Source organism: Peromyscus leucopus, chromosome 8b (assembly GCF_004664715.2).
Source record: "Peromyscus leucopus breed LL Stock chromosome 8b, UCI_PerLeu_2.1, whole genome shotgun sequence".
Lineage (NCBI taxonomy): Eukaryota > Metazoa > Chordata > Mammalia > Rodentia > Cricetidae > Peromyscus > Peromyscus leucopus.
This window is the reverse complement of record NC_051086.1, coordinates 64,252,624-64,278,723: the sequence shown is the minus strand read 5'-3', so window position 1 is coordinate 64,278,723 and position 26,100 is coordinate 64,252,624. Positions and strand designations below refer to the sequence as shown.

General features: G+C 40.9%; 1 protein-coding gene and 1 pseudogene across 3 annotated transcripts in view; one reads left to right on the top strand and one right to left on the bottom strand.

The window, feature by feature from the left end:
* Positions 1-26,100, top strand: part of Myo1d (myosin ID) — a 308,709-nt gene that overhangs the window by 16,974 nt on the left and 265,635 nt on the right. The gene's annotated exons all lie outside the window — the stretch shown is intronic.
* LOC114691547 lies at positions 9,593-10,418 on the bottom strand (annotated as a pseudogene).

The following is a 26,100-nucleotide window of genomic DNA, read 5'->3' as shown; positions in this document are numbered from 1 at the left end:
TCCACATGCTTGCTTTAGTTTTACTGCCCAAACTCCCCAGGTCTAGTCGCTCTTCCGAATGTTTGTTTTCACCAAGATGGTGAATTGAGCACAGATTTGGCAGTTGCTTTCTCCGTGTTTCCTTTAGTGTGATAGTAAACATAAATAAAGGCCTAGGTGTGCTCTCTAGTGCAACAAGGCTGTTTCTTGACTTGAAGTGAGTCTTGATAATGCATAATTGGGATTTTTTTTCTGCTCCAATTGAGAGAGTATTTCCAAGCCATGAATTCTCTGAAAATTCTCCAAGTCAAAATTTAACACCCGAAGGGAATACTCCAGGTTTTTCTCTCCTGTACAAATGCACAAAATGAGAAACAGCATGCAGTGGTGACGTGGCCCACAAGTACTCTGTATTCATTTTTCTGTTCCTCTCTTTTCCTATCTCAGTTTGTAATTTAGTAACTATTCAACTTCCTTTATTATTATTTATAAGAAATGTTGCTTACAAAGATCTGAACACATGGAACCGTGGAAAGGAAACAGTGTGAGAGGAAAGTAACCACTGGTTCTTTAGTGAATACTAACTGAACAATACAAAAGAAAGTAACTTGTAGAGGTGACAAGAAGAGGGGCTTACTAGTCTATACTATGTATCAACATTGTTCCTAGCTGTATCCATGGGCTTGGAAGTGCCGCTGTACCTCCTCCCACGTCTCCTGCAGGGATGAGTAGGTTCCTACTCTCACTCTGTGTCAATTTGAATGCAGTTGGCTGCAGTTGAAAAGAAGCCCTGACCACAGCGGCTTAAATCAAAAGGAAACACAATAACCAAACCAAGCAGCCTGGAAATGAGCGGTTCTGCCATGCCCTGAGGGCCCAGCTTGTGACTCCCTGGGTCCTATCCTTCTAGTTCTTCCATTCTCATCCTGGTGCAGATCATTGCTGTAATTCTGTGCATCCCACCTGGACGCAGTCACCTCCAAAGGAAGGCGAGGGACTGCCTGTTGTCTCATGTTCCATCTCTGCTCTCAGCAGACCTCTTGACACATGTAATTTGTCAGTATTTGGTTGCATGCCCATTACAAAGCCTGTTAGTGGTGAGAGGTGCATGATTATCAAGGTTAATTTAGAATCATTGGGAACTGAGGATAGCGTTTACTTTTGCAACATTTTCCTGGTTGTGTAGTAGGAAGTCTGTACCTGAACAGCCAGCTTCTTTTAAAAAGGAAAGAATTGTATGGGTGGAATGGAGTGTTATGAGGTGACCAAGAGTGTCTCCTCTGTATATTTTCATAAGCTGTGTGGATAGGCTGGAGTTCATTCAGAAAAGAATGCTTCCTGTGAAGAGATACTTTTTTTTTATTAAGAGATTTTTCAATTCATTTTACATATCAACCACAGATTCCCTTGTCCTCCCTCCTTCCACTCACCCCCAGCCTATCCCCCAAACCACCCCCCATTCCCACCTCCTCCAAGGCAAGGTCTCCCATGGGAAGTCAGCAGAGCCTGGTACATTCAGTTGAGGCAGGTCCAAGCCCCTCCTCCCTGCACCAAGGCTGTGCAAAGATTCCAAAAAGCTGGCTCATGCACTAGGGACAGGTCCCAGTTCCACTACCTGGGGCCCCTAAACTGTTCAAGCTAAACAATTGTCTCATTTATCCAGAGGGCCTAGTCCAGTGTCGTGGAGGCTCCTCAGCTATTGGTTCACAGTTCATGTGTTTCCACTAGTTTAGCTAGTTGTCTCTGTACTTTTTCCAATCATGGTCTCATTAAATCATTTAAGGAGTGACTGAAGAAAATAAGATATAGATCATGATTTAAAAAAAAAAAAACTACAATATTTTGAGTAGGAACTGATTGTGCTATTTTAGAAGATCCCAGAAGATAGAATCTGTACCAGTAGGTAAAAGTGCTTCCCCTTTTCCTGAAGAATGTCATCCTAAAGCTATTAGGTCAGGGCAGAGCAAGGTAAGTATCCATGTCAAGGGTAGGGGAGCCATAGGGGCCAAATTAGGGTTTGGAGCCCAAGCTAAATGAAAGGGGTCCATACCTGAGGAGCTGGTGTGGAGAAGAGAGTCTCTGAGCAGCAGGGTCTTGGAGACAGCAGCTAGCTTAGCTCTCAGACTGATGCTGCCCCAGTGCTTATGTTCAAGTAGCCCTCAGAATGGCGTGTGATTTAAGATTTACAAATTGTTTATTTCTGGAATTTTCCATTCAGTATTTTTGGGTTATAAGCTGACCACCGGTAATTGAAACCACAGGAAAGGAAACCACAGATGGGGGGGGGGCTGCTATAGTTAGGGAAGCAGGGCCAGCTTCTATGAAAGGGAAAGCAGGGGTAAATTAGTTATTGAGACAACTGCTAGGTGTATGGAGCTATATTTGAGGGTTTTATTCCTTATCTCTTTTCATCTGTTCAGCTTTACACAATAAGCTTTATAGATGTGAAACCCACAGTGAATTAAGAGGCAGTTGGGAATTTGAAACCAAATTGGCTGAGTTCAAAGCCCATGACCTATCAACTACTGACCAGCACAGCTTCCTAGCATGATAAAGGCTTCAGAAGACTGTTAATGTCTGTAAGATACTGAAGAAGAGTGTTTCTGAACACTCAGGTTGATATGGAGGTGATCACAGAACACGTATGAGACTTAGATGGTAAAAAACAAACGTGTGAGCAAATGGCTAGCCGATGAACCTTGAGAAATACATTTATTCGCTTGTGTGTGAGTTCTGAGGATTACACTCAAGTCATTAGTGCTTTTTTGTGCCTTGGTTCAAGAAGCGTAAGTCCTATACAGGACTGTCAATAGTAATGACCTTAAGAGGAGCCAGGAGACGAGTGTCCAGGGAGGTTGGAAGAAAGCCAGCAAGTGTGGTGGTATAGGATTCAAGAGAAGAACAGAATGATTGACAAGGGTAGACACCCAAGAATGTCTAGGGAGTTAGAGACAGCCTCAAGGAGAGCACTGGTGCCATCAGAGAATGGCTTCAGCGGAGGGCGGAGGTAGAAAGTAATTTGTAGTGGTGGAACAGTGAGTGGTAATAAGGCCTTCCAGAAGATTATTGTGCAGGGAGAGCAAGATGTCACCCTGAGAGGTTGCATATGAGTTTTTGGGTTCTGGGGTTATATTTTAAGCCTAGGGAGTTGAGCATGAGTAGGTAATAATATAACAGAGGGGGAGGCAAAGAGAGTGGAGGGAGGATAGAGAAATTGAGAGATTGAGATTAAAAGGGAAGAGAGGTACAAGATGGATTGAAATGAAAGCTCTTGTGCTCTTTGCCTAAATTATCTGTTTCTCTCCACCATACAGCAGAAACCTTGCTGTGTGAGGAAGGGTGTTCACTGACCATAGTCTAGCTGATGTGTGATCTACTAAACTGTTCCCAAAGACAGTAAGCCAAGACATGTGTCATAAGTAAGGTTTCTATTGCTGTGAAGAGACATAATGACCAGGGCAACTCCATGAAAACATTTCATTGGGGCTGGCTTACAGTTAAACATTTAGTCTATTATCATCATGGCAGAATGCATGGCCAAATGCAGGCAGACATGGTGCTAAGAGAGTTAGCTGAGAGTTCTATGTCTGGATCTGCAGGCAGCAGGAAATGATGGTGACACACTGGCCAGGCTTGAGCTTCTGAGACCTCAAAGCCCACCCCCTAGTGTCACACCTCCTCCAGCAAAGCCACACCTCCTCCAACAAAGCCACACCTCCTAATAGTGCCACTCCCTATAGGCCTATGGGAAGCATTTTTATTCAAACCACCATAACTTGTGTCTATATGCATATTCTGAGGTGGCAGCTAAGATATATTCTCTTTAAAGCTGCTCAATTCAGTACTGTTTTCCTGGTGTGATCTCATCAGAACTGCCTTCTTAGAAAGAAGAGGAGAATAGGCATTAAAAATGAATATGCTCTTAGTCAATGAAAGCTAGTCCTATAGGTCACTGTCTCGCAGACCAAAGAAAGTTAGTGCTTCAGACCAGTTCATCCAAAGAACTCTTAGCCATGTTTTTCAGGGATGAGTGTGTTTTGTAGCATGCATTGTTCACTGTCATGGTTACTCTTCCTGTCATTTAGCTTGGTTCTGAAGAACTGTTTTGATCTGTATAATTGAGAAAGTCTTTAGAGGCGTGCCAAAACAATGTGATGTAGTGGGAAATGGAAGTATTAGGTTTAGTGTTAAAGTGCAATAAGGAATAAGTCAAAACCTAGCAAGAGCACAAGTGTCCATCAACATGGGATGGGAAAGTGAGTTTAGGTATTGAAAGACTACTACATAGCAGCAAGAGTGAATGAACTATAGCTACACACAGCACAGATCACTTCATAACACTGAGCGAAGGAAGCTGGGCACCAGGCAATTCCTACTCCCCACCTCCGCTGTCAAGTTCAGAAACAAGCAGCACTTATTGGTAGTGTTGGAGTTATGACAGTAGCTCTTTCTGAGAGGGGAAGGAAAACAGTAATGACGAAGGCTAACGAAGGCTTCCAGGTGCCGTGAATCCCTGTTCTCCACACAGATGGAGTGTGCTCATCCAGTTTGCACTTTGGATCTATGCCCTTTCTTGTTATATTCTACTTCAATCCAAATGTGCTTTGAAAGAGGACTGACCACAAGGAGCCTTCCAGAAAGTGGTAAGGGAACTACCAAACTTGGGAAGTGATTGAAAATTGGTAGAAGGACTTTCACTTTATACAATAAATCCCCTCCAGCCAGTAAGGATTAGCCTACACTCTGTTAATGATAGTTGGAGGTATGTTATAGCTTCCGTGGATTTGCATTGACTGGAATACCAACTACCAAAGGTCTGTGTGTCCGTACTCACACAGAAATGAATGCATATTTGTGTGTCATACATTGGTGTTTCCATAGGAACTATACCAGCACACCCTCTGGATTAGAGTGGATTCAGGTAGTGCGCTCATCCAAGGGAGTGTCTCAGCTCTAACCTCCAGTTCATGTGTGTGCCGTTGCCATGGTTACAACCTGTTTAGCTTTTAGCTTGTGTTCATTGCTTCTCAAATTTCTAGTTCATATTGAATTAGTTGCCTTTCAAGAATTGCACACTTATGAGGTGTGCTTCCTCATGGGCTGTGTTGAACTCAGTTGATCAGTATACAGGAAGTACAAATGATCTGACATTATTAGTACTTGTCAAATAAAATGTCATTTGCCATCCTGAATAGAGTGTATAGTGTACTCCGAGGTGAAGCAAGAATCATTTAGGATTATTTATTTGCTAGTGGCTTCATTTGTGATTCCTCTTTTTACCCAGCAGACACTGCAGCTGGTTTCCATGGATGTGCAGACTTCACATCCAGGTTTATTTCAGGTGGGGCTTAGCTTTTCTTGGAGGGGGTGACTCACCCATGGGGAATTTTGAATGCTTAAGTAAGGAAGAGATCTGTTTTTCAGAGTTTCATAACTTTTTACTAGTCACTACTCTGCCAAGATGCATTTTATTCCTTTATAACCCCTGTGAGTCTGAACTTCCTGATAATTTTGATTAATAAATTAATAAGGGTTACCAAAGCACGTGTTAGAAATGAAAAGTAACTCTCCTTGAGATGAAAAGATTTTATTTTTCTTTGGCTTGTACTAATTCTAGTATGGTGAAGTTGAATTGCTAGTAAAGAGAATATTTGTTATTTTTCCGTTTTTAGAAAATTAAGGTAATTTTTGCCTATTTTTGAAACCAGTAGCTATGAAAGGTGGCTTTCAGGCTTTTGCTTTAGAAGAAGGGAAAGAACATTGTGGGAAGGTTTTCATAAACCAACTTAAAAACTTGCATACTTTAGCACAGTGATTCTCAACCTTCCTAATGCTGTGATCCTTTAATACAGTTCCTCATGTTATGGTGACCCGCAACCATAAAATTATTTTCATTGCTGCTTCATAACTGTAATTTGGCTACTGTTATGAATCATAATGTAAACATCTGTGTTTTCTGATGGTCTTAGGCAACCCTGTAAAAGGGTCTCCGACCCTTCAAAGGGGTCATAACTCACAAGCTGAGAACAACTGGTCTACCCTGTGCCTGTAAGCCAAACTATTCATAAAAGGATTTGTACATTTGGTTATCTGTCATCTTTGTAGAGGCACAAAGATGAACAAACTCCTGTACAGAGGAAAAGACACAAGAAAAGTAACCATAGGAACATGAGCCATAGTGTGGTGGGAGTAAGGATGGCATGCTGCAGGAACTGAGAGAAGGATACTCCTGTTTGGGAGGGTAAAGTGGACTTTTCCAGATATTTGAACTAAGGGGTGAGTAGGAGGTTTCCAGTGGACATTGAAAGGATAAGTTCATTAAGTCCCATGCTAAGGACTTTTTATTTTATTACATGATGATGGGTTGCCATTGAAGGATTTTTTGAACAGGGGAATAACTTTTTTTTTTTTTTTTTGGTTTTTGGTTTTTCGAGACAGGGTTTCTCTGCGTAGCTTTGCGCCTTTCCTGGAACTCACTTGGTAGCCCAGGCTGGCCTCGAACTCACAGAGATCCGCCTGGCTCTGCCTCCCTAGTGCTGGGATTAAAGGTGTGCACCACCGTCCGGCAAACAGGGGAATAACTTGATCCAATTTATACATTAGAAAAATGACTCTGTTAATAAAGAGGATAATTGTGTGCCTAAGGCTAGAGGTAAAGACACCATTTAGGAAATTGCAGTTTAAACAGTTCAGGTGAGGTCTGAGGATATAGTTCAGTGGTTTAGTGCTTGATTAGCATATGTTAAACTCTGGGTTTGATACCCAGCAAGCATCACCATCCAACACCCTCTCCACCCTCGCCACCAAAAATAAAAAAAAGTTCAGGTGGGACTTGTGAGGAAGTGGGAAGAGAAAAGGAAGCATGGTTTTATATTCCAGAGGTAGACTGGATTGGCCTTGTTATGAGTATTTGATTGGATGTTGATGGAGTCTTGTATGACTCACCTACTTGCCCGAAGTAGGAATTTCAGGAAGGTAGAGCTTTTGACAAGAGCTATCAATGTAAAAGGAATGGAGGTTTGGAATGTTAGTTAAGGGCAGAATAGCAGGTTGAAGTTGTTACTCATATTGGTCTTCATATGGAGTTGTCTAGTGGCCAGGTGGCAGTAGAGTTCTGAAGCTGAGGAGGGTGGTGTTTCCTGGTGATGTGGTTTGAGATCCCTCTGTAGATGCTGAAGTTTCTGAAGCACATGAGATGACCATGACCTCTTGGGAAATGTATTGAGTGAGAAGTGAAGATGGATACCACCTTTCTAAACAAGAGTTGACCCTTGATTTCTTTTTAAAATGTTTGTTTTTTCCTTCATAATAGGTAAATGATATACATGATCCTTGTGGAGAGCTTCAAAAGCCACAAGAAAATCACTTCTAGTATTGGAACATTTTCTTCCAGACCTTTCCCCCTATCTATGTATTTCCCATATAATTTAACTAAAACTAGACAACATTATATTTTTGCTATGTAACATTACTGTAAGTCCAAACATAACACCATCTTTTATCACAAGTAACCTAATATTTAATGTTTCTGTGCAAGGATTACTTCTTTTATTATTGATGATCACAATTGTCTTAACTAGAGATCTGTTGCTGTGATGAAACACCATGACCAAAAAGCAAGTTGGGGAAGAAAGGGTTTATTTGGCTTACACTTCCACACGGTAGTCCATCATTGAAGGAATCAGGGCTGGAACTCAAACATATAGCAGGAACCTGGAAGCAAAAGCTGATGTAGAGGCCATGGAGGGGTGTTGCTTACTGGCTTACTCCTCATTGTAGATGTAGCCAACCGTCTTATTAAATAAGTAACACAGAACCAATGTAAAAGAGAAAGCCAAGAGGTCAGAGCTCAGAGCTAAAACCTTCCTTTAAAAAAAAAAAAAGAAAGAAAAGGGGAAGTGCTGTGGGATGGTCTGTATGTCAAATTACTCTGATTGGTCAATAAATAAAACACTGATTGGCCAGTGGCTAGGCAGGAAGTATAGGTGGAACTAACAGAGAGGAGAAAAGAAAGAACAGGAAGGCGGAAGGGGTCACTGCCACCTGCCGCCAGGATAAGCAGCATGTGAAGATGCCGATTAAGATACATCAGGTTTGACCAGCCAAACCCCCCTGAAAGGTCTCCAATGACACCATGGCCCAGATGATCTAACATCCAGAGTCGTTTCAAGGCAACTGGCTCAGATGATACAGTCTCATGGACTATTCCATAATCCTAAAATTTTCTTTGTGTCCCCATAAGATACAGCGCCCCCCTCCAGCAGGAAGTAGTAAGAGAAGCTACACCCAAATTCCCAAATTATATGTAATTTTACTTTGTTAAGGTTAAAACCTTCCTTTTTGAAAAAAAGGGGGGGAGTGCTGTGGGATGTTCTGTATGGCAAATGTGTTGCTCTGATTGGTCAATAAATAAAATACCGATTGGCCAGTGGCTAGGCAGGAAGTATAGGTGGGACTAACAGAGAGGAGAAAAGAAAGAATAGGAAGGCAGAAGGAGTCACTGTTAGCCACCGCCAGGACAAGCAGAATGTGAAGATGCTGGCAAGCCACGAGGCAAGGTATAGATTTATGGAAATGGATTAATTTAAGCTATAAGAACAGTTAGCAAGAAGCTTACCACAGCCATACAGTTGGTAAGCAATATAAGTCTCTGTGTTTACTTGGTTGGGTCTGAGCGGCTGTGGGACTGGCGGGTGACAAAGATTTGTCCTGACTGTGGGCAAGGCAGGAAAACTCTAGCTACACCTCATGGCTTGCTCAGTCTGCTTTCTTATAGACCCAGAACCACCTGCCCAAAGGTAGCCTCACCCACAACAGGCTGGGCCTTCCCCCATCAATTACTAATTAAGAAAGTGGCCTCAAGCCAGCAGTGGTGGTTCACTGCCTTTAATTCCAGCACCTGGGAGGCAGAGGCAGGAGGATCTCTGTGAGTTCAAAGCCAGCCTGGTCTACAGAGTAAGTTTCAGGACAGCCAGTGCTAAGAAGAGAAACACTGTCTCTAAAACAGAGAGAGAGAGAGAGAGAGAGAGAGAGAGAGAGAGAGAGAGAGAGAGAGAGAGAGAGAGAGAGAGAGAGAGAGAGAATGAGAATGAATATGCTTTATAGGTTTGCTTATGGAGGCATTTTCTCAATTGAGGCCCCTTCCTCTCTGATGACTCTACCCTGTGTCAAGTAGACATAAAACTAGCCAGGACAACAATCTTATCTTATATGGATTTCTAGGAGTAACAGAGTTTGATTAAAGGTGTGATCCATAGGGAAATATTTTATCTATTCAATATCTTTTCCATGTAGTTGTATCAATATCTACTACCAGTGATAGATAGTTCTAATGTTTTATGGTTTTATGGAAGGAAAAGTCCATACAAGAAATAGTTGAATCAGAAAATAATGGTACAAAAAAAAGCCAGTGGCTCTGTAAGGATTTCTAGAACAAAGCTTTAATAATAGTAGATGCTGAAGAAAGGTCACATTTAAAAAAAAGAGTGGATGAATACATTGGGTTTGGTAATGGGAGATGTCAGTATAATGGTAAAGAGTTAGCTAGGTTACAGTGAGCTGAGGAGTACCTGAAGTGGATAGTTTATTCAGATTTTTAGTTACAAAGAGACAAGGGGCGGGGTGGTTCATAAGTAGAGGGACCACAGGCTTGATGAAAGGTATTGTGGTAGTTGGATTTTTTTGTTTTTTAAGGAATCAAACATTTAATCAACTGTAGGTGTGGGTTGGGTGAATTTGCTAAAGCTGGGCCTATGGCAGGGCTAACCTTGTCACACTTTGGTAGTTAGCACAAAGATCATTGGTGGCATTTGCGTTGAGTTATAGGACTGTTTAAAAAAAAAAATCTCAGCATGGCTCCGTGGGCTCTGTGCCTTCTCTTGGTGACTATCATTAAGATGGGAGCTTCTTAGCAGCAGTCAGCAGTCACCATCTTTGTAACTCTGTTCTTCTGACCTGGGGACCTCAGACTGGACACACAGGTTCTTGTATACAGTTTCCACAGTATGGCAGACTTGTTTCAGCTCCATTTCCAGAAGGCTGATCTTTGCCATCTTCTAAGTGAATTCTTGGAGCCTTTCCTGAATGATCTTGCTGTGGTGACTGTACACCTGGTACATCCTCTCCTCCAGTTTTTCTGTCAAATCCGTGACCTTCATCTTGAGGCTGTCCCTGAAGTTGGTCATAAGTGCATGGTTCTTCTGCCTGCTCTCATCGATATTTTCAATCAGCTCCTGGGCTTTCTTCTTCAGGATTTCAATGCTGGAGTCCAGAGAGGAGAAGGGTCCTGGCAGCTGGTAGTTGACACTGGCTGCTGCTGCGCCAGCCTCTCCCTCAGGCTTCTCATTCTCATTCTGATGGTGCTCCCCGCTCTCCACAGTTGCCTGGGGTCCCTGGTCCTTTAACTCCACGGGAGGCACGTCCACTCCCTGGCGCTCCATTTTGTCTTTTCCCGCCTCGGCGCTCGGTAGTTGTTTTAATATGAGTTTTAAGCACATTTGTGGGAATAGGAGTTGATAGTGGATAGAACAAGACATGGAAGTGAGTCGATGTGGAGTCTAGAGCTCGTGAGTCATTTCTTTTTCCTGGGTAGGACAAAGGATGGTTAATGTGCAAGTAGATGAGGTATTAAGTGGCTGGAGGGGATTGGAGGAGTTTCTAATAGATCTCATTGTGTTCTATGACAAAAGACAAGACATTGGTTCCCAGGGAGGAATGGTAGAAACATCAACTTTTGAAGTAAGAGCAAATGCGTTTACCTTCTGATGTGGGTAGCAGCAAAGTACATGCCTCATCAAGCCATGTTGAAGGCCTTCCTGCCATTGAAAACCACAGACTGATTGTAAAGCTTCCAACTTGCCAATCCGTGAGGCAGTTTGATTTTTTTTTTTTTTTTTTTTTTTTTAAACTCCGCAGCACTTTATAGTCCAGGTTCAGGGTAAAAGCAAAGTAACAGCCAATGTCCATCTGAGAACAATGTGGGCTGTTTGGTTGGTTGTTTTCACACATTCACTTGTCTAACCATCAAGTGAGTAGAGGAAGATTGGATAGTCTGGTAAATTAGATAAACAGAGTGACTCACCTGATATATTAGTGACTTTTCTCATCCCTGCAACCAAATACCTGACAGAAAGCAGCTTCTTGGCTTTCAGTTAGAGAGTACAGTTCATCCAGGGGGAGGAGCCAGGGGCGGCTGGTCACACTGCCCACGCTTAGCAAGCAGAGAGATGAACGCTAGTACTCAGCTGGTGTTCTCCTTTTACCCTTCTTCCATCGGGGTCCCTAGCCCAGGGATGGTGCTGTCTATATTCAGGGTGGGTCTCACCTGCTCGGGTAAACCTCTCTAGAAAGACCTGAGGTATGTTTTCTAGGTGCTCTCAAATTCACTCAGGTCAACAGTGCAACTTAAGCAGCACACACAGCAAGCTGGTTACCAAGCTCTAACCAAACCTTGGCAGGACCCTTCCCTCAAATTCCCGTGCTGTCGTTAAGCTTTAGAAACACTTGTACATCCATCCTTGTTATGACAGAGCTTAAACTAACAAAGAAAAAACTAGGACGTGTATGATGCTGAGGAGGGAGGAATAAAAGCATTTCCAGGTTATTTCTTTATAAAATGACTATGTGTCGTAAGAAGCACAGATGTTTGGTCAGTGGAAGATGTGGAGAGCCAGTGGAGGAGGCGGCAAATGGAGGACTCACAAAGCCCTCGCATTTTTATATTTCTCTGACATTTTTATGTAAAGAGTTTTTTACTTGAGAGAAAATTATATGAAATACAATTTTTGTTTTGTTTTTTGAGACAGGGTTTCACATTGCAGCCCTGGCTATCCTGAACTCACTCTCTAGACCAGGCTGGCCTCAAACTCATAGAGATCCACCTACCTCTGCCTGCCAAGTGCTGAGATTAAAGGTGTGCACCACCACTGCCCAGAGAACTAGAATTTTATCAAAATGAAATGTTTGCGTTCTTTGATATATGTAACTGGGCAAACAGTGCAGTGTCAGGAGGCATGCTGGGTTCTTATTGGAAGAAGGGCAGTGTTCATTTAACCATCAGTGGATTCATTTAAGAGGAACATTCACATGGTTTGGTTCTCTTACTGTGCTGTAAAGAAGTCAGAGTTCTTTATCAGGCTTGCTCTCATTTTGTCTCTTCCAGGACTTTAAGTGACATCAGTGCTCAGTGGACGTAAACAACATACATCCCCAAGAACAGTAACTATTAAGTAGATTTGAAGACCTCTTAACAATGATGAAAAAAAGAAGTTATTTCCCAGAGGACTGCTCAAAGACTGATGCTTTTTATGCCAGCAAAGGGCCAGTTTTTAACCACAAAAATTTCCCTGTAACCTTTCATGATTGAAAACATATTACTTGCTATTCAAAAACACAGGCAAATTAGTGAGGAGTGTTTCTAAAATAAGCTCCAGGGTTAGACATATAATTTGTGGATGACAACTCATGACACAAAGTGTGTCTCCTTCTGTGTTTTGTTTTAAATGGTAAGGGCACATGAAACCCAACAGTCCAGGCTTCAGATGTGTTTTCACAGCTGTAAGATGAGTATGTTTAATTTTTTTAAGGGACTTCTGTGTTAAGTTTTACGTGTCTTAACTACTTGTTAATTTCTGACAGTTTGTGTTTTCTTATATTTATGTAACTTTGCATGGTACATAAGTTGTTAGGGGGCTTGGCATGGTCACCCAGGAACCTCTTTCTTGTGGGGTTTATTTTCATAAAGCATATACTTTCAAGAACAAATATGAGACAGAGGACAGCTGTGTGGAATGAGCCAGCTCCCTGTCATGACAATAAGGACATGACACAGCATAGACTGTGGTGAGATGGTGACAGTCAGTGGTTCCAGCTGAAGTCAGCAGACAATCCCACGATTGACAAGAATGTATTCTACTATGAAGAGAGGGTCAGCTCTAGAACTAGGGTAGCACTGGAGAGCTAATGACAATACTGTGCTTCCTCAGTAACATCCAAACATTGTTCTCTAGATCATTCTCAGATACCCACAGAACTACTTGTCTTCTTAAGGAAACACAACAGAAGAATGAATTAGCTTTTGGAGTAACTATTTTGATGTAGCAGAAAATCTCACAGAAGTTACAAGACTCCCTTATACTTTTCATTCAGCTACACCACTTGTTTGAATTTGCCTTATCACCCCCACCCACTGTTTGAGAAAGTCACAGACTTTATACCTCCATACCTCAAAGGGTATTTCCTCAGACCAAGCAGCATTTTAATGTGTCCACAGCCCAGCTGTATAAAGCAAGCCATCCTACACTGCATTGTATGATAGCATCGTATCCAGGTCCTTATTGGGCTTTGCTAACTGCCCCTAATAACGTTGAGTTTAATAATATACTTTCCTGTTGCAAGCTTCATTCACTACTTCTTAACTCTCTTAATCTCAAATGAATTAACTCTTAAGTGGAATGAAGAGGACCAGGTTTTCAGAGCCGGCATTGTGTGTGTAGCCATGGGAGCATCATCTCTGAAACATCATGACAGAAATTTTCCTTAGCAGGTATCTTGTAAGAAACGCTTGTGCTCTGGCCCATCAGTTAGGACATTTAACTTGCAGATGGATTACTTTCTGTGCAAACCACCATTAGTTCTTACTAAGTCTTGCTGTTTTGTGCTGAGCAGAACAGTAAACCAGATTTTGGATATATAATAGCTACCTTTTTGTTCTTCTAAGTTCTTGAAACAGTTCAAAAGTTTCAAAACATGTCCTGCAGCATGTCTTTAACTTAAAAAAAAGTGACAAGCAGCCACCATCTTCCTGCTGAAAATCAGCATTGCAGTTTCTTTTTGCTGGGCTCTGGTTTCCCTCCCAGGTGAGTGTGAACAGAGCACAGATGATTGTGGGTGCAGTCACACCTAACTTTCACCATGCTTGTCCCAGTGAAGAATGCACAGCAGTTCTTTGTACTGAGTTTCTTTCTAGAAGTCTGGCAGAGTTGTCATTACACTTCTGAATCATCCCCAAGACAGAAAGAGATCATAAACTTAGACTTCCTTTAAATGCTTTTGGCTAAATGGCATCAAAGAACTGAATTCAGTGCAGTTGTTAAGCGGCTATATTGTTCAGAATTGTGAGTATACAAATTCTACAAAAATCGGAATTACACTGTCCTTAATCTCTATTTTGTCTGAATTATTTATGGTTTTCCTGAATGCTTGATTGCAAGTATAACTAGCTACTGTGCTTCCTTTATATTTACATTGTCAGTGTGCCTCCTTAATGTTTAATTATTTGAAAGTTTATGATGTTTACTACATAAAATAGGTAGTTTCATAATACTATTTACTGTTGAAAGGCTATCTTATGTTTCACATGGTTGAATTTTAACCCATAAAGCACACAGTTCTGTTTTTCTCCCCGGAAACATGGGTACTCAGCTGTGGATACTCCATTAGTAAACCTCATGATGTGCTTTGTGTATACTGTCTGCTGTAGTGCTGATCAGGTATACCTAAATGGCTGATAGATTTGTGTGAGCTCATGATATGCCCCCATTTTGGGGTACTCCCCAAGATGATGCTCATGTGGGTGCTGTATTCTGCAATTTGCCCTTTCAGAGGTCAAGACCAAAGCCACACAAGGGTGTGGTGGTATTGTGTTCCCTGAAATGTTGTACACCCTAATAAACTTATCTGGGGTCAGAGACAGAACAGCCACAATATTAAACATAGAGGATAGGCAGTGGTAGCACACGCCTTTAATCCCAGCACTTGAGAGGCAGAGCTAGGCAGAAATCCATGTGTTCAAGGATACAGCCAAGCATGGTGACTCACGCCTTTAATCCCAGAAAGTGAGCTTTTAATCTCAGGGAGTGATGGTAGAAGGCAGAAAGATATATAAGGCGTGAGGAGGACCAGGAAGCATTTGGCCTGGTTAAGCTTTCAGGCTTTTGAGCAGCAATTCAGCTGAGACCCATTCTGGATGAGGACTCAGAGGCCTCCAGTCTGAGGAAGCAAGACCAGCTGAGGATCCAGCGAAGTGAGGTAGCTGTGGCTTGTTCTGGTTCTCTGATCTTCCAGTTCACCCCAATGCCTGGCTCAGGTTTGATTTTATTAATAAGACCGTCTAAGATTCATGCTACACAAGGGTGTGTGTCCAACAGCTAACTTCCCATCTTGTTTCATCAAGCCCAAATTGCATCGTAAGCCTTTCTGAACTCTGAGGCAAAATCCTAGTTCATTTAGATGGAAGAAGAGGGTAAACATATTCTAGGCAGGCCACCTACAAAGTACACTGTCCCTTGCTTCAGGGTCATCATCTACCCCTCATCTGTCACTCAGTGTTTTCTACACCAACCATCTTTGGCACTTGAGTTCAGGACAGTTTCCCCTGCAGTATTTCAGAAGTCATGCTACGTGGAATAAGTTGACCATATAATATTTTCCTTGCTTTGAGGAAGGCAAAGCAAGGGTGTGGAAAGCTACCACATGAGCGGAAAATGCTACTGGAGTGGGAATCACACTGCTTCTGTTATGATGGAAACTTTCCTTGTCTGGAAGACCCAGAATATTCACCATTGGCCACATGTGATTATTGAGTCCTTGAAATGTGACTGGTGCAATTACAGAACACAACTGATTTTTAAGGAATTTAAACTTAAGTAGTTCAATGTGGTTAGTGGCTGACATATTGGACTGTTCAGGCTAACACTGTCATTCAGCAGTGTGAGACTGGACATACCCCTCCACCTCTTCTAATTGAAGCAATTTCTCTTTAAAGTGAGGATCATACCCACCCCCACCATCTTCTTCACAGCCTTCCAAACCAAATATGGTTATATATGCAAAGTCTTTTTTAAAATCACAAATTGAAATATAAAATGACATTATCAAAATTATGAGACCCCTGTGTTTTATCATAGTAAAACTGGAAACACTCACATTTTGCTGATAGTATCAGTACTATTACTTCTCTTGTTTGAATGCTGAGCATTTTTTAAAGCAGGTATAAACCTAGAGTCTATTGAGCAGATAAAGGAGCAAACTTGATTATTATTATGGATGTTATTATATATGATTATTATGTTCTCAAAAAAATTTCTAAGTAGAAATTGAAATGGAATTTTAAAATGAGAACCTTACAAAATAATATATAGATTTTATGGTTTTTGGAAAATGATGTGAAGATGGTAGTGGTAGCATAAGCCTTAAAGTCACACTGAGGTGGCCGAGACAAGAGGCCAGCCTGAGTTACATGTGAGACCCTATCTCAACACCCCCACCAAGAAAAACATTTTAAAAAATAGAGCAAGACAGCAAGTGATAAGAAACACCCAAAATCTTGCTACCCAGGATGGTTGTTGTCAGTGGTTTAGTGTAGCCTTTCAGGGTTTTTGTCATTTTGTCTTTGTCTGTATAGAAATATAGGCCAGGTATGACAGCACATACTTATAATCCTAGTGCTTAGGGATGGAAGCAGAGGCAGGAGGATTGAGAGTCTGAGGCCAGCTTGGGTTTGTAACAAGACTTCTGTCTCAAACAGCCTCACATACCTACAAAGACAGAAATATGTAGCTTTTGCTTATATAATTAAAATTTTAAATGTATTGACATTTTTACATGTCAGTAGGTAAGATTTACTTTAAATATTTGTAGCTTTCTAATTACAAACCATCCTAGTTTGGTTTCTATTGCTGTGATCAACATCATGACCAAAAAGCAATTTAGGGGGGAAAGAGTTTGTTTTAAGTTGAAACAAACTCTATAAAGTGTAAGTTGCACTTTATAGTCCATCACTGAAGGAAGCCAGGGTAGGAACTTAAGGCAGGAACCTGGAAGCAGGAACTGGAGTGGACACTGTGGAGGAACACTGTTTAGGCTTCATTCTTATGGCACAATCAGCTTGCTCTTCTATATACCCCAAGACCACCTCCTGGGTTAGCATCACCCACAGTGGGCTAAGTCCTCTCACATCAATCATTAATTGAAAAAAAATATCCCCCCCAGACTTGCCAACAGGCCAATCTAATGGAGGCATTTCTCAATTGAGGTTTCTCTTCCTATGACTCTAGCTTGTGTCAAGTTGATATAAAACTAACCAGCGCACAGATATAAATTTGTACAAAGTTCAGACATAAATATAAAATATACAAACAAAAACTTCTGTATGTATGTATGTGTGTGTATATATAAATATACATATCAATATATCATTTTAAACTTACTTTTTTGTAAGTTTTTAAACTTATTTTAATATTACACTTATAAATATTGTCTGTAAATTTGCATTTTTCACTTGTATGTTTTTTATTTATCTTACACATTTATCTCACAGAGTCTTTATTATATTCTATATGCTAGAATATTTAGTCAATTGGATGGTGAGCTGATTATAGTTACCTTACTAATAAAATTCTTTTGAAGGGCTGAAGAAATGGCTCAGCAATTAAGATTGTTTGCTGTTGGAGCTAGAGAGCTAGCTCAGTGGTTAGGAACATTTACTGTTTTTGGAGAACAGTGGGGATCATTTCCCATCACCCACATTGGGCTCACAAACCACATACAATTCCAGTAGGGAACCCAGTGTCCTCTTCTAACCACCATAAGCTCCTGCACACATATGGCACACATACATATACTCAGGCACATACACATAAAATAATAAATACTCATTTTTAAGGAGTGTTTGCTGGTCTTCCCAAAGGACCTGGTTTGTTTCTCAACATCAGGCAACTCATAACTGCCTGTAATTCTAGTTCCAGGGAATCTGACACTCTCTTCTGGCCTCTGTGGGCACCCACTAACATGTAGTATACATTTAAACAGACACATACTTAAAAATAAATAAAATGTTTTTGTAAATATCCTCATTATAAGTGTCTTTGACCTTTCTGTTTAATAGATTCTCGGATGTAAATTAAGGGATAAAAATGTCTGGACATTAAACATTTATTTCTCACCGGATTGCCCTCAGAGACGAACGATATTAATTCAACCAAGAACAGAGCAGGAGTGCTTCCAAAATGAATATTGTCGTGTTTACTTGAAGGTGGAAAGCATTTCATGTCATGATCAGGCTTCTCTTCATGCTAATCTTAAGTTGACTAGATGGATTTGTGTGTGTCCATAGGAAATTATAGACCTGGCCTTCTGCCTTCACTGGTCTTCTTGAGACCCTTGCTTTTCCTTTGACCCTGATTCTGGATTGTGACTCCTTCCTCTTTCATCTCTGTCTTTTCCATCTCCTTAAAACGTGGTGACTTTGGATTTCCTTTGCATACCACAGAGAAAACATGATCTAGTGACTAGAAAACTTTAGGCCAGTTAGTGGTCAGTAGTAAGTGTTCCATTTGACTCATTCAGCATTCTGTTCCTAATTGTGTATGTTATTTTTATAGCTTTAGATGCATTCTGTATAGATATGTTCTCCATTTGCTCATTAGCCATAGGGTTGGGTTCTGTGTTGACATGCAGTATGCCCTATGAGCTTTGGTGTTAAGATGGTTAGCCCTTTAATTGGCTGAGTATTCTGTCAAGAGTATTTCTTAGGTACACATCTACACCCACACCCAAACCCTCATATACTTACTTTGCCTAAAAAGTTGCATTTAGCATTTAGCAACTTTTTTCTTTTTTTGTACCTTGCTTTAGAGCCCAGCTGACCTAGAACTTCCTGCCTCAGCCATCCAAGTGTGGAGGATGTAGATGTAAGCCATCCCAAAGAACTTAAAAGAAAAACAGAAATGAAATACTGGACAGTATAGTGACATGGGATTAAAAAACCTATTGTTTTAGTTCGCTTTTTATTGCTGTCATAAAATATTGACTAAAACTAACTTGGAGATGAAACGGTGTATTTCATTTTATAGGTTCCAGTATATCATTGAGGGAAGCCAAGCTGGGAACTGAACCAGAAGCCATGGAGGAGGATGCTTGCTAGCTTGCTTCCTCTGGCTATCTCAGCTTGCTTTCTTATACAGCTTAGGCATACCTGCCTACAGATGGCTCCACCCACAGTGGGCTGGGCCCTCTTACATCAATTAGCAATTAAGAAAATGACTCAAAGACTTGGCCACAGGCCAATCTGAGGGAGGCAGTTACTCAGTTGAGATTCCCTCTTTCCAGATAGATCTACGTTTGTGTCAAGTTGACAAAAACTCACCAGCATACCTGTGTATTGAAAGAAAAAGTGATTTGGAGATTCTTGGAGAGCTACCTAGAGGCAGTAGATTCTAACTAGGATTTTGAAGTGAACTTCTGAAGTCTGGGTATATAGAACAGGCAAGACCAGTATGAATAAAAATGGGAAGGAGTCATGTAAAACACTAGGGGTGGAAATTGGGATAACAGGTGCATCTCAGAAGTGGCATGCAACTTTGTGTGATGGGGACAGGTCACAGGTCTCCTGAAGGAGGAGAAAAGGGGAGAACATAGGGAAGCCACTGAAAGCATATATATGCTCTAAGACTATGAGGAATAACTAAAAGTTCTCCTCAAGAAAAACAGTAGAAAGCCCATCAATCCAGTGTGTAGTTATCTCCTAGAGAACCCTTGTCCATTGGGGCACTGTGGGTTCAACTGTCTCAGAAACGTTGCAACTTCCCCTCAACCCCATACTTATCATTCCTCACCCAGAGTCCTTTTCACATACTGCTTCCTGTGTCTTCCTTCTGACCCAACTCTCACCCCCATCTCGTCCTATCCTTTCTCACCCTTGCACTTGCACTTCCCCACTGTTCTTCAGTCCTGGAACTATCAAGCTGCCTTTTTACGTTTGCCTTCAGGATTCCAATATCTGGTCTTCTGTGGTTTGCTGGCAAAAATGATGCTACTATCAACATATATATAGTTGCTAACCTTAGTCAAATCTTAAAATTGCCAGATATTCCTATGTCTCCGTGATCTGCCTGCCCTCTTTTTATTTTGCTTGTTTGAGACAGGGTATCACTGTCTATCCCTGACTGGCCCTATCCCTACAACTGATTCTGTGGACCAGACTAGCCTTGAACTCACATAAACCTATGTGTCCCTGCCTCCCAGTGTTGGAATTAAAAGCATATGCCACCACACCAAGTTTGCCCTCTCTTTGCTTAACATCTCTTAAGCAGTCTTTCCACTGCTAACCTTTTATTTCTGTCCTGCTTCTTCTCTCCTGCATCAGATTCTGCTTCTCAGGGCAATGCCTCTGTTGGTTCCACCTTCTGCTTCCTTTGGGCCATGTTTTCACCAGCTCTTTCTTCTTCCCTTCCTATGACAGGGTAGACAATTTAAAATACAAAATTACCCTGTCCTTTGGCCTTAGTTGGTCCAGAAGTGGGCATCTAACCCGAGCTAGACCACTCAAAGTTCTTCACCAGAATTTTATATCTAAAATGAAATCATCTTTCTCTCTTGGTGGCAAAAATTCAGAATACATATATTTAATAATTGCTGACAATCAAGTTCTATATAAGAATTAAAGATGGGGGGCAAGTAATGAAAGAATGAAGAATGGGAAATGAGAGATAAATTATGTAAATGAATTACTGCTGAAAGGCCAAAGCAACATTTCCTAATTCTTTTGCAAGTAATGAATCACACTCTTTCAAGTCATGACCCACACAAAGTGGTTTAAATTCTGCCCCTGAGGGAAAGGGGTAAAACTATGCTTCTGACTGGTGGGTGCACCTGTAATCAGGGCACAGGTTGAGAACTATTCTACAGTGCTTTCCATTGCTCTGGAGAATGCATTTATAACACAAGCCTGGCTTTAGTTCTTCACCTGGTCCCAGTGTGGGTCCCATGAGATGGCCATCATAACTTTATTATAGATGTTGGTTCCTCCAGCTGCCTTCCTGAACTCCCTAGCTGCTGCTCCTGTGTGCTCCACTAATATTCCAGCCTCTATCCTGCAATTATCTAATTATTTGCCTGTGCATGCAAAAGCCCCAGGAGGATAGAAAGTACATCTGTCTTTTCATCTTTAAAGGTCCAGTGCCTCCAGTAGGATAAACATCTCCTGAAAGAAGGAATTAGGCTCTCTCAGCCCACATAAAAAGAGTAACAAGAAAACTGTAATTGAAACAAGATCTTGTGTGTGAGTGTTCTTTCTAAAGAAGACAGCTTTGAAAAGGAGCCCTGGATAAGAAAGTGCAGAACTGTGTCTTTTTGGCATCATCTACCTCGTAATGTTGTCAGACTATCAAATCTTCCAGGCTTGAAGGAGATGCCTCAGTACTCCTGTTAGAAGATAAGACTCAACTCATTTTCAGAGTAGCACATTTCCTGTGGGAACAGATGCATTAAAATTCCTGAGAATAAATTATTGTTCTAACAGAATGTAGGTTTTCACCTTTGTCTTCTCTGCCCAGCACTCTGTCCAGACCTGAGAGTAGGAGAAGAATTAAATGCCTTCCTTACAGGGCGGGGCTCCTCCCCAGCCTTCCCTCAGTGCTCTTCTCTTGGAGGTCGTCTTTCCTCCATATTATAGCTTTTCTGCTGCACAGCTTAGCCTCCCGAGGAAGAACTTAAGCAATGACTTGGTGAAGCCACAAAGTCGCTGCTCTGTTCCTCTGGCCCAGTTTTAAGCACTTGAAATCTCTGCAAGTGTCTTTTGGCTCCTTTGGCTCTCAGGCCCTGCCACTGTGGCTTACTGTTGTTCTTCTAACACCCCAGCCTTTTGGAATTCAAGTTGCAGTGGTCTGGTTTTGCTTTTCAAATTAACTTTTCAGATTTTTTAAAAACAAGGTTTTCTTTGTTGGGACCCAGGTAGACTTCCTTTTAGTGATTAGTTTGAAGGGCTGTTGGAGCTCTCTGCAAGGCTCAGCCTGTTTTCCTAGCATACATTTACTCTCTTTTGCTTTTACTCCCTTGGTTATTGACATTCCCTATACTTTAAGTCAGGCTATTAAAAAAAAAAAAAAAAAACAACTCTCCTATCCTGCCCTTTCCTCCCTTCCGATTTTGTTGTTGTTCTACTAATAACTATAGAATCTTTATGAAAACATATGATGTAAGATGTACCATTTCTTTAGAAGAAGTGTCTTAGCACTAATTCTTCAAAAACCTGAGGAGGTTGATATATAATGATATATAATCAAGTTGTAATTGTTCATAAATTAATTATTTAATGCAGTTCCAAATAAATTAGGCTAGGGTGAAATTAGGTGTTTAGGAGGGAACTTGTGTAAATAATACTAGAGTTAATCTGTCAAAGCAAGTGGTGGTAGTTATAGTAACTTCCTAGGAAACTGCAGAAGAGTATTAGTATGACCTTAATCTTCCTCAGGCACCTTTGAACAGGCTCCTTGGCTGTACTTGGCTGTACTTGACTTCCTTTAGTAAATTATTCTTCATCTTATGGTCCTCCTAAAATGCATATCTGAACACTTTGCTCCCTGATTACAGGGTGTCCTGGCTTGCCCTGCCCTCGGGATAAAGTACAGAGTCATTTTTAAGGTCTCTAAGATCTACCCAGCCCCACCCTTCCAGGGCCTGAGCTCACACAGCTTCCTCTTCCTCCTGCTGCAGCCAGGATGCCAGTTCTCAGACTCTCCTGGTACCATCTTTCTCTCTCATTTGTAGATCTTTCAATATGGTGTTTCTTTTGGTAGGCTAGGCATCATACCCCCAGAAAACTTGTCCTTCGTTAGCCAAGTCCATTAGGGAGTCCCTTTATGCACTGCCTTTGTCTCTCATACTTTTGTTATATTGTGGCGGTTCAGTCTGGCTGCTTATCTCCACACCCCTACTACTAGTCTGTCATCACCATAAGAACAGAAACCAGAAATGCCTCTTACCATTTTTATCTCTAAGAGCTAACATGATGCACAACAAATACTAATCAAATGAAATAATGATGGCAACAATGATGTAACAAGCATAATGATGATGATGTAAAAATAGACATTCATGAAACTAAGAAGATAGTCCCAAAGTAATGATAAAAACTGAATAAATGGTATAATATGCATCATAAACCCCAAACAGAAAGGAATATGTATTTGATAAGTGTTATTAATTTGAATAAAGAAAACTTAGATATGAGTCTAATCTAGTACCCCTTACCAACAAAAGTTGGTAAGGAAATAAAGGGTTAAATTAAAAAAACTTAAGATAATTAATATGGATATTCACAGGGAAATATTCACATTTATAGTGGATACTTTATAGGGAATGTTCTAGGAAAGAGCCTTTCCTAAGCTTGTGTGTAAACACAGACTCGCCTACATTAAACTTTTAAAAGCACACTAGACTTCAGGAAATAGTTGCTGTAAATATAGAACTACATAAAACACAATAAAATATTTTTAAAAGTTCACTATCTTGATTAAATGTGAAGACCCTGTGATAAATGCACATATATACATGAACAGGATATTTATCATAGCAAACATGTGAATGGCTAATTTCACTTTTACTAGATTCATAGAACTTAAAATTAAAGTAGTGAAGTACTAGGGTCTTTTTTTCCTTATTAGACTGGTAAAGAAGTGTTTGTTTGTTTGTTTGTTTTTAAAGCCAGAGTCGTAAGTCCATGGCAAGCAGGTGAGTTCAAGCATTGTTGGGTACTAATGTCAAATGACAAGATTCTTTTTGAAGCAGCCAAGCTTAGTCTATATCAGTATCAAGTAGTCACATACTTGTTTGACTCTACCCATCTGTGAATCTAGATAAAAGAAACAATTTAATATAGGGAAAGCTTTAGATTTTAGTCAACAAAGTGTTAAATTACAGCAAAAAAAAATCTTAAAAACAGTCTATATGTGTAATTATAGGAGAATGACTAGGCAGTAGAATACACCTAATTGATGAGCCATACTCTGAAAAAAATTTTGTGTATGTGTGTTGGACAAAAGACTCATAGCCAGAACATATAAAGAGTCATCATTAAACAAGCACAACATTCAAAACAAAAATTCAAGCACTCTGAAACAAAGGTAAGCAAATAATCTCTTACCAGAGGAAAGCCCACAGTGTCTCTTGTATAGTGATAAAAAGAATCTATGTGAACAGTAACAATGTTTTCAATGCTGCGATAGAAACAGAACAAGTGTTGTAGGTGCACAGAGGAGGCCACATTTTAGTGGAGCATTGAAAGATGGACTAAAGTGTATTCTTCAAGTAGCTAGGCAGGGAGTGGCATGGGGGTGGGGAGTGGAGCTGTGTTTGATGTACCTGTCACAGTGTTTGGGAACACCCCATGCTCTTGACAAAATTAAAGGAAGGGAACGGCATCTGCTTTGAAGAAGGTAACTCTAGCCCCACTGTGCTGAGTGAAATGGAAGGACAGGTAGTAGGATGTAGTTAGGAAATAGTGTAGTTCTTAGGTGGTAGTTGATGAAGCCTGGAGACTGGAAGAATACTACAGTTAGAGTTGGGCTCAAAAAGGTACCAATTGGTTGCTTAGTTGAAGAAAAATAATTGGTGATAATTCACAGGATGCTGCCTTGGAGAATAGTCTCTGCTGATCTTAGCTTTGCCTATAGCCACCATGTGATCTTGGCAGGGGTGGGGTCAGGAAGTAGGATATCTTCACTTGATGAGTACTGTGTCTACTAGCCCAGAACTATTTTTCTAGTGACAGGGATAACGTATGATTGGACAGCGTGCCATCTCTCTTAAAGTGCCCTCTTTAATTTAATGGCAATTCCTGGGCTTCTGTCTGCTGTGCTTACTATTTATCAAATTCAGCATATTATCAAATATTGTTAAATTTTTGAGAAGTTCATTCATTTTTTTATTCAGCAAACATTTATCAGGTTTCACCCTTGTGCCATGCTGGAGCATTGAGAGTGAAGAGGGAGTATATTGTCATCAGGAAAGCTGAAAGGAAGGTTTGAGCACAGGAGTAACATGATGTGGTTTGTATGTGAATGGAATCCCTCTGGCTGCTGTTTTGACAATGTGCTGAAGCAGCGGAAGGGAAACAGCGTAGGAAATATAGTAATATAATCATCATCAAAGTGAAGGGTTGGGGAGATGTACTCGTTAGGCAAGCATGAGGACCTGAGTTCAGATCCCCAATGCCCACATAAGAAATGCTAGGTGCAGTGGCCTATTTCTGTAATTCCAATACTGGGGAGACAGAGACAAGAAGATTCCTGGGGCTCACTGGCCATCTAGCCTAGTTAACCACTGATCCCCAGGTTCAGTAAGAGACACTGTCTCAAAACATGAAATGAGAGATGATTGAAAAAGACTCCCAACTGCTACATTTGGTCCACACAAACACACACACACACACACACACACACACACACACACACACACACACACACACACACACACACGTACATGCACCCACATGGATGCATATCCCACACATGAACATGTACCTGCCACATAATGCATATACAAAAAGTAATCCAAATGAGGTGATGGTAGCAGAGGTGGTGAGAAATCCAGTTCTGGGTGTATTTTGAAGACAGTTATTGTTGGCAAAAATCAGAGCTGGCGAGTAGAGGTCAAGAATAGTTAAGCTGGGCAGTAGTGGTGCACGTCTTTAATCCCAGCACTCTTGAGGCAGAAGCAGGCAGATCTGAGTTCAAGGACAGCCTGGTCTACATCGAATTCCAGGACAACCAGGACTGTACAGAAAGACCCTGTGAATAGTTTTAGGGCAAGTTTAGGAAGTCAGTTTAAATACTAAGGAGGTAATTGGATTTATGACTGTGAGGTTCAAGATGAAAGTCCATGCTGGAAATACAAATTTAATTCTGAGTGAACTTGTTACCTTTTTATGGTTTATGATTTAAACACCTAAGACTCAGGGGACTGTCATAAAATACTCCACTTTATATTCATGTAATGATCCCATGGGGGAAATTGCAGATTGTGTTTTGTAAGCACAGAAACACTTTATAGATTATATAAATTAAGCTGCTAACTTGAAACCAAGAGGTGCATGCATTTTAAAGGATTCCTAAATCGTGTACAGTATAATTTAAGTTTTACTTTTAGTTTAAAAATAAAGCATGCCTCTTTCTCAATTCAGTAAAAATGGTGAATTTGACTTTTTTACTCAGAATATCCATTCATTCATTCTTTGCTTAGCTTGCTTTTCTCCTCATTGCTGTGTATTCAGACTATGTGTTGGAATTTTAGTCTCTATGGCAAATAGAACAACTGAGAGAGGAAAGGTGCAGTTAGCTCACGACT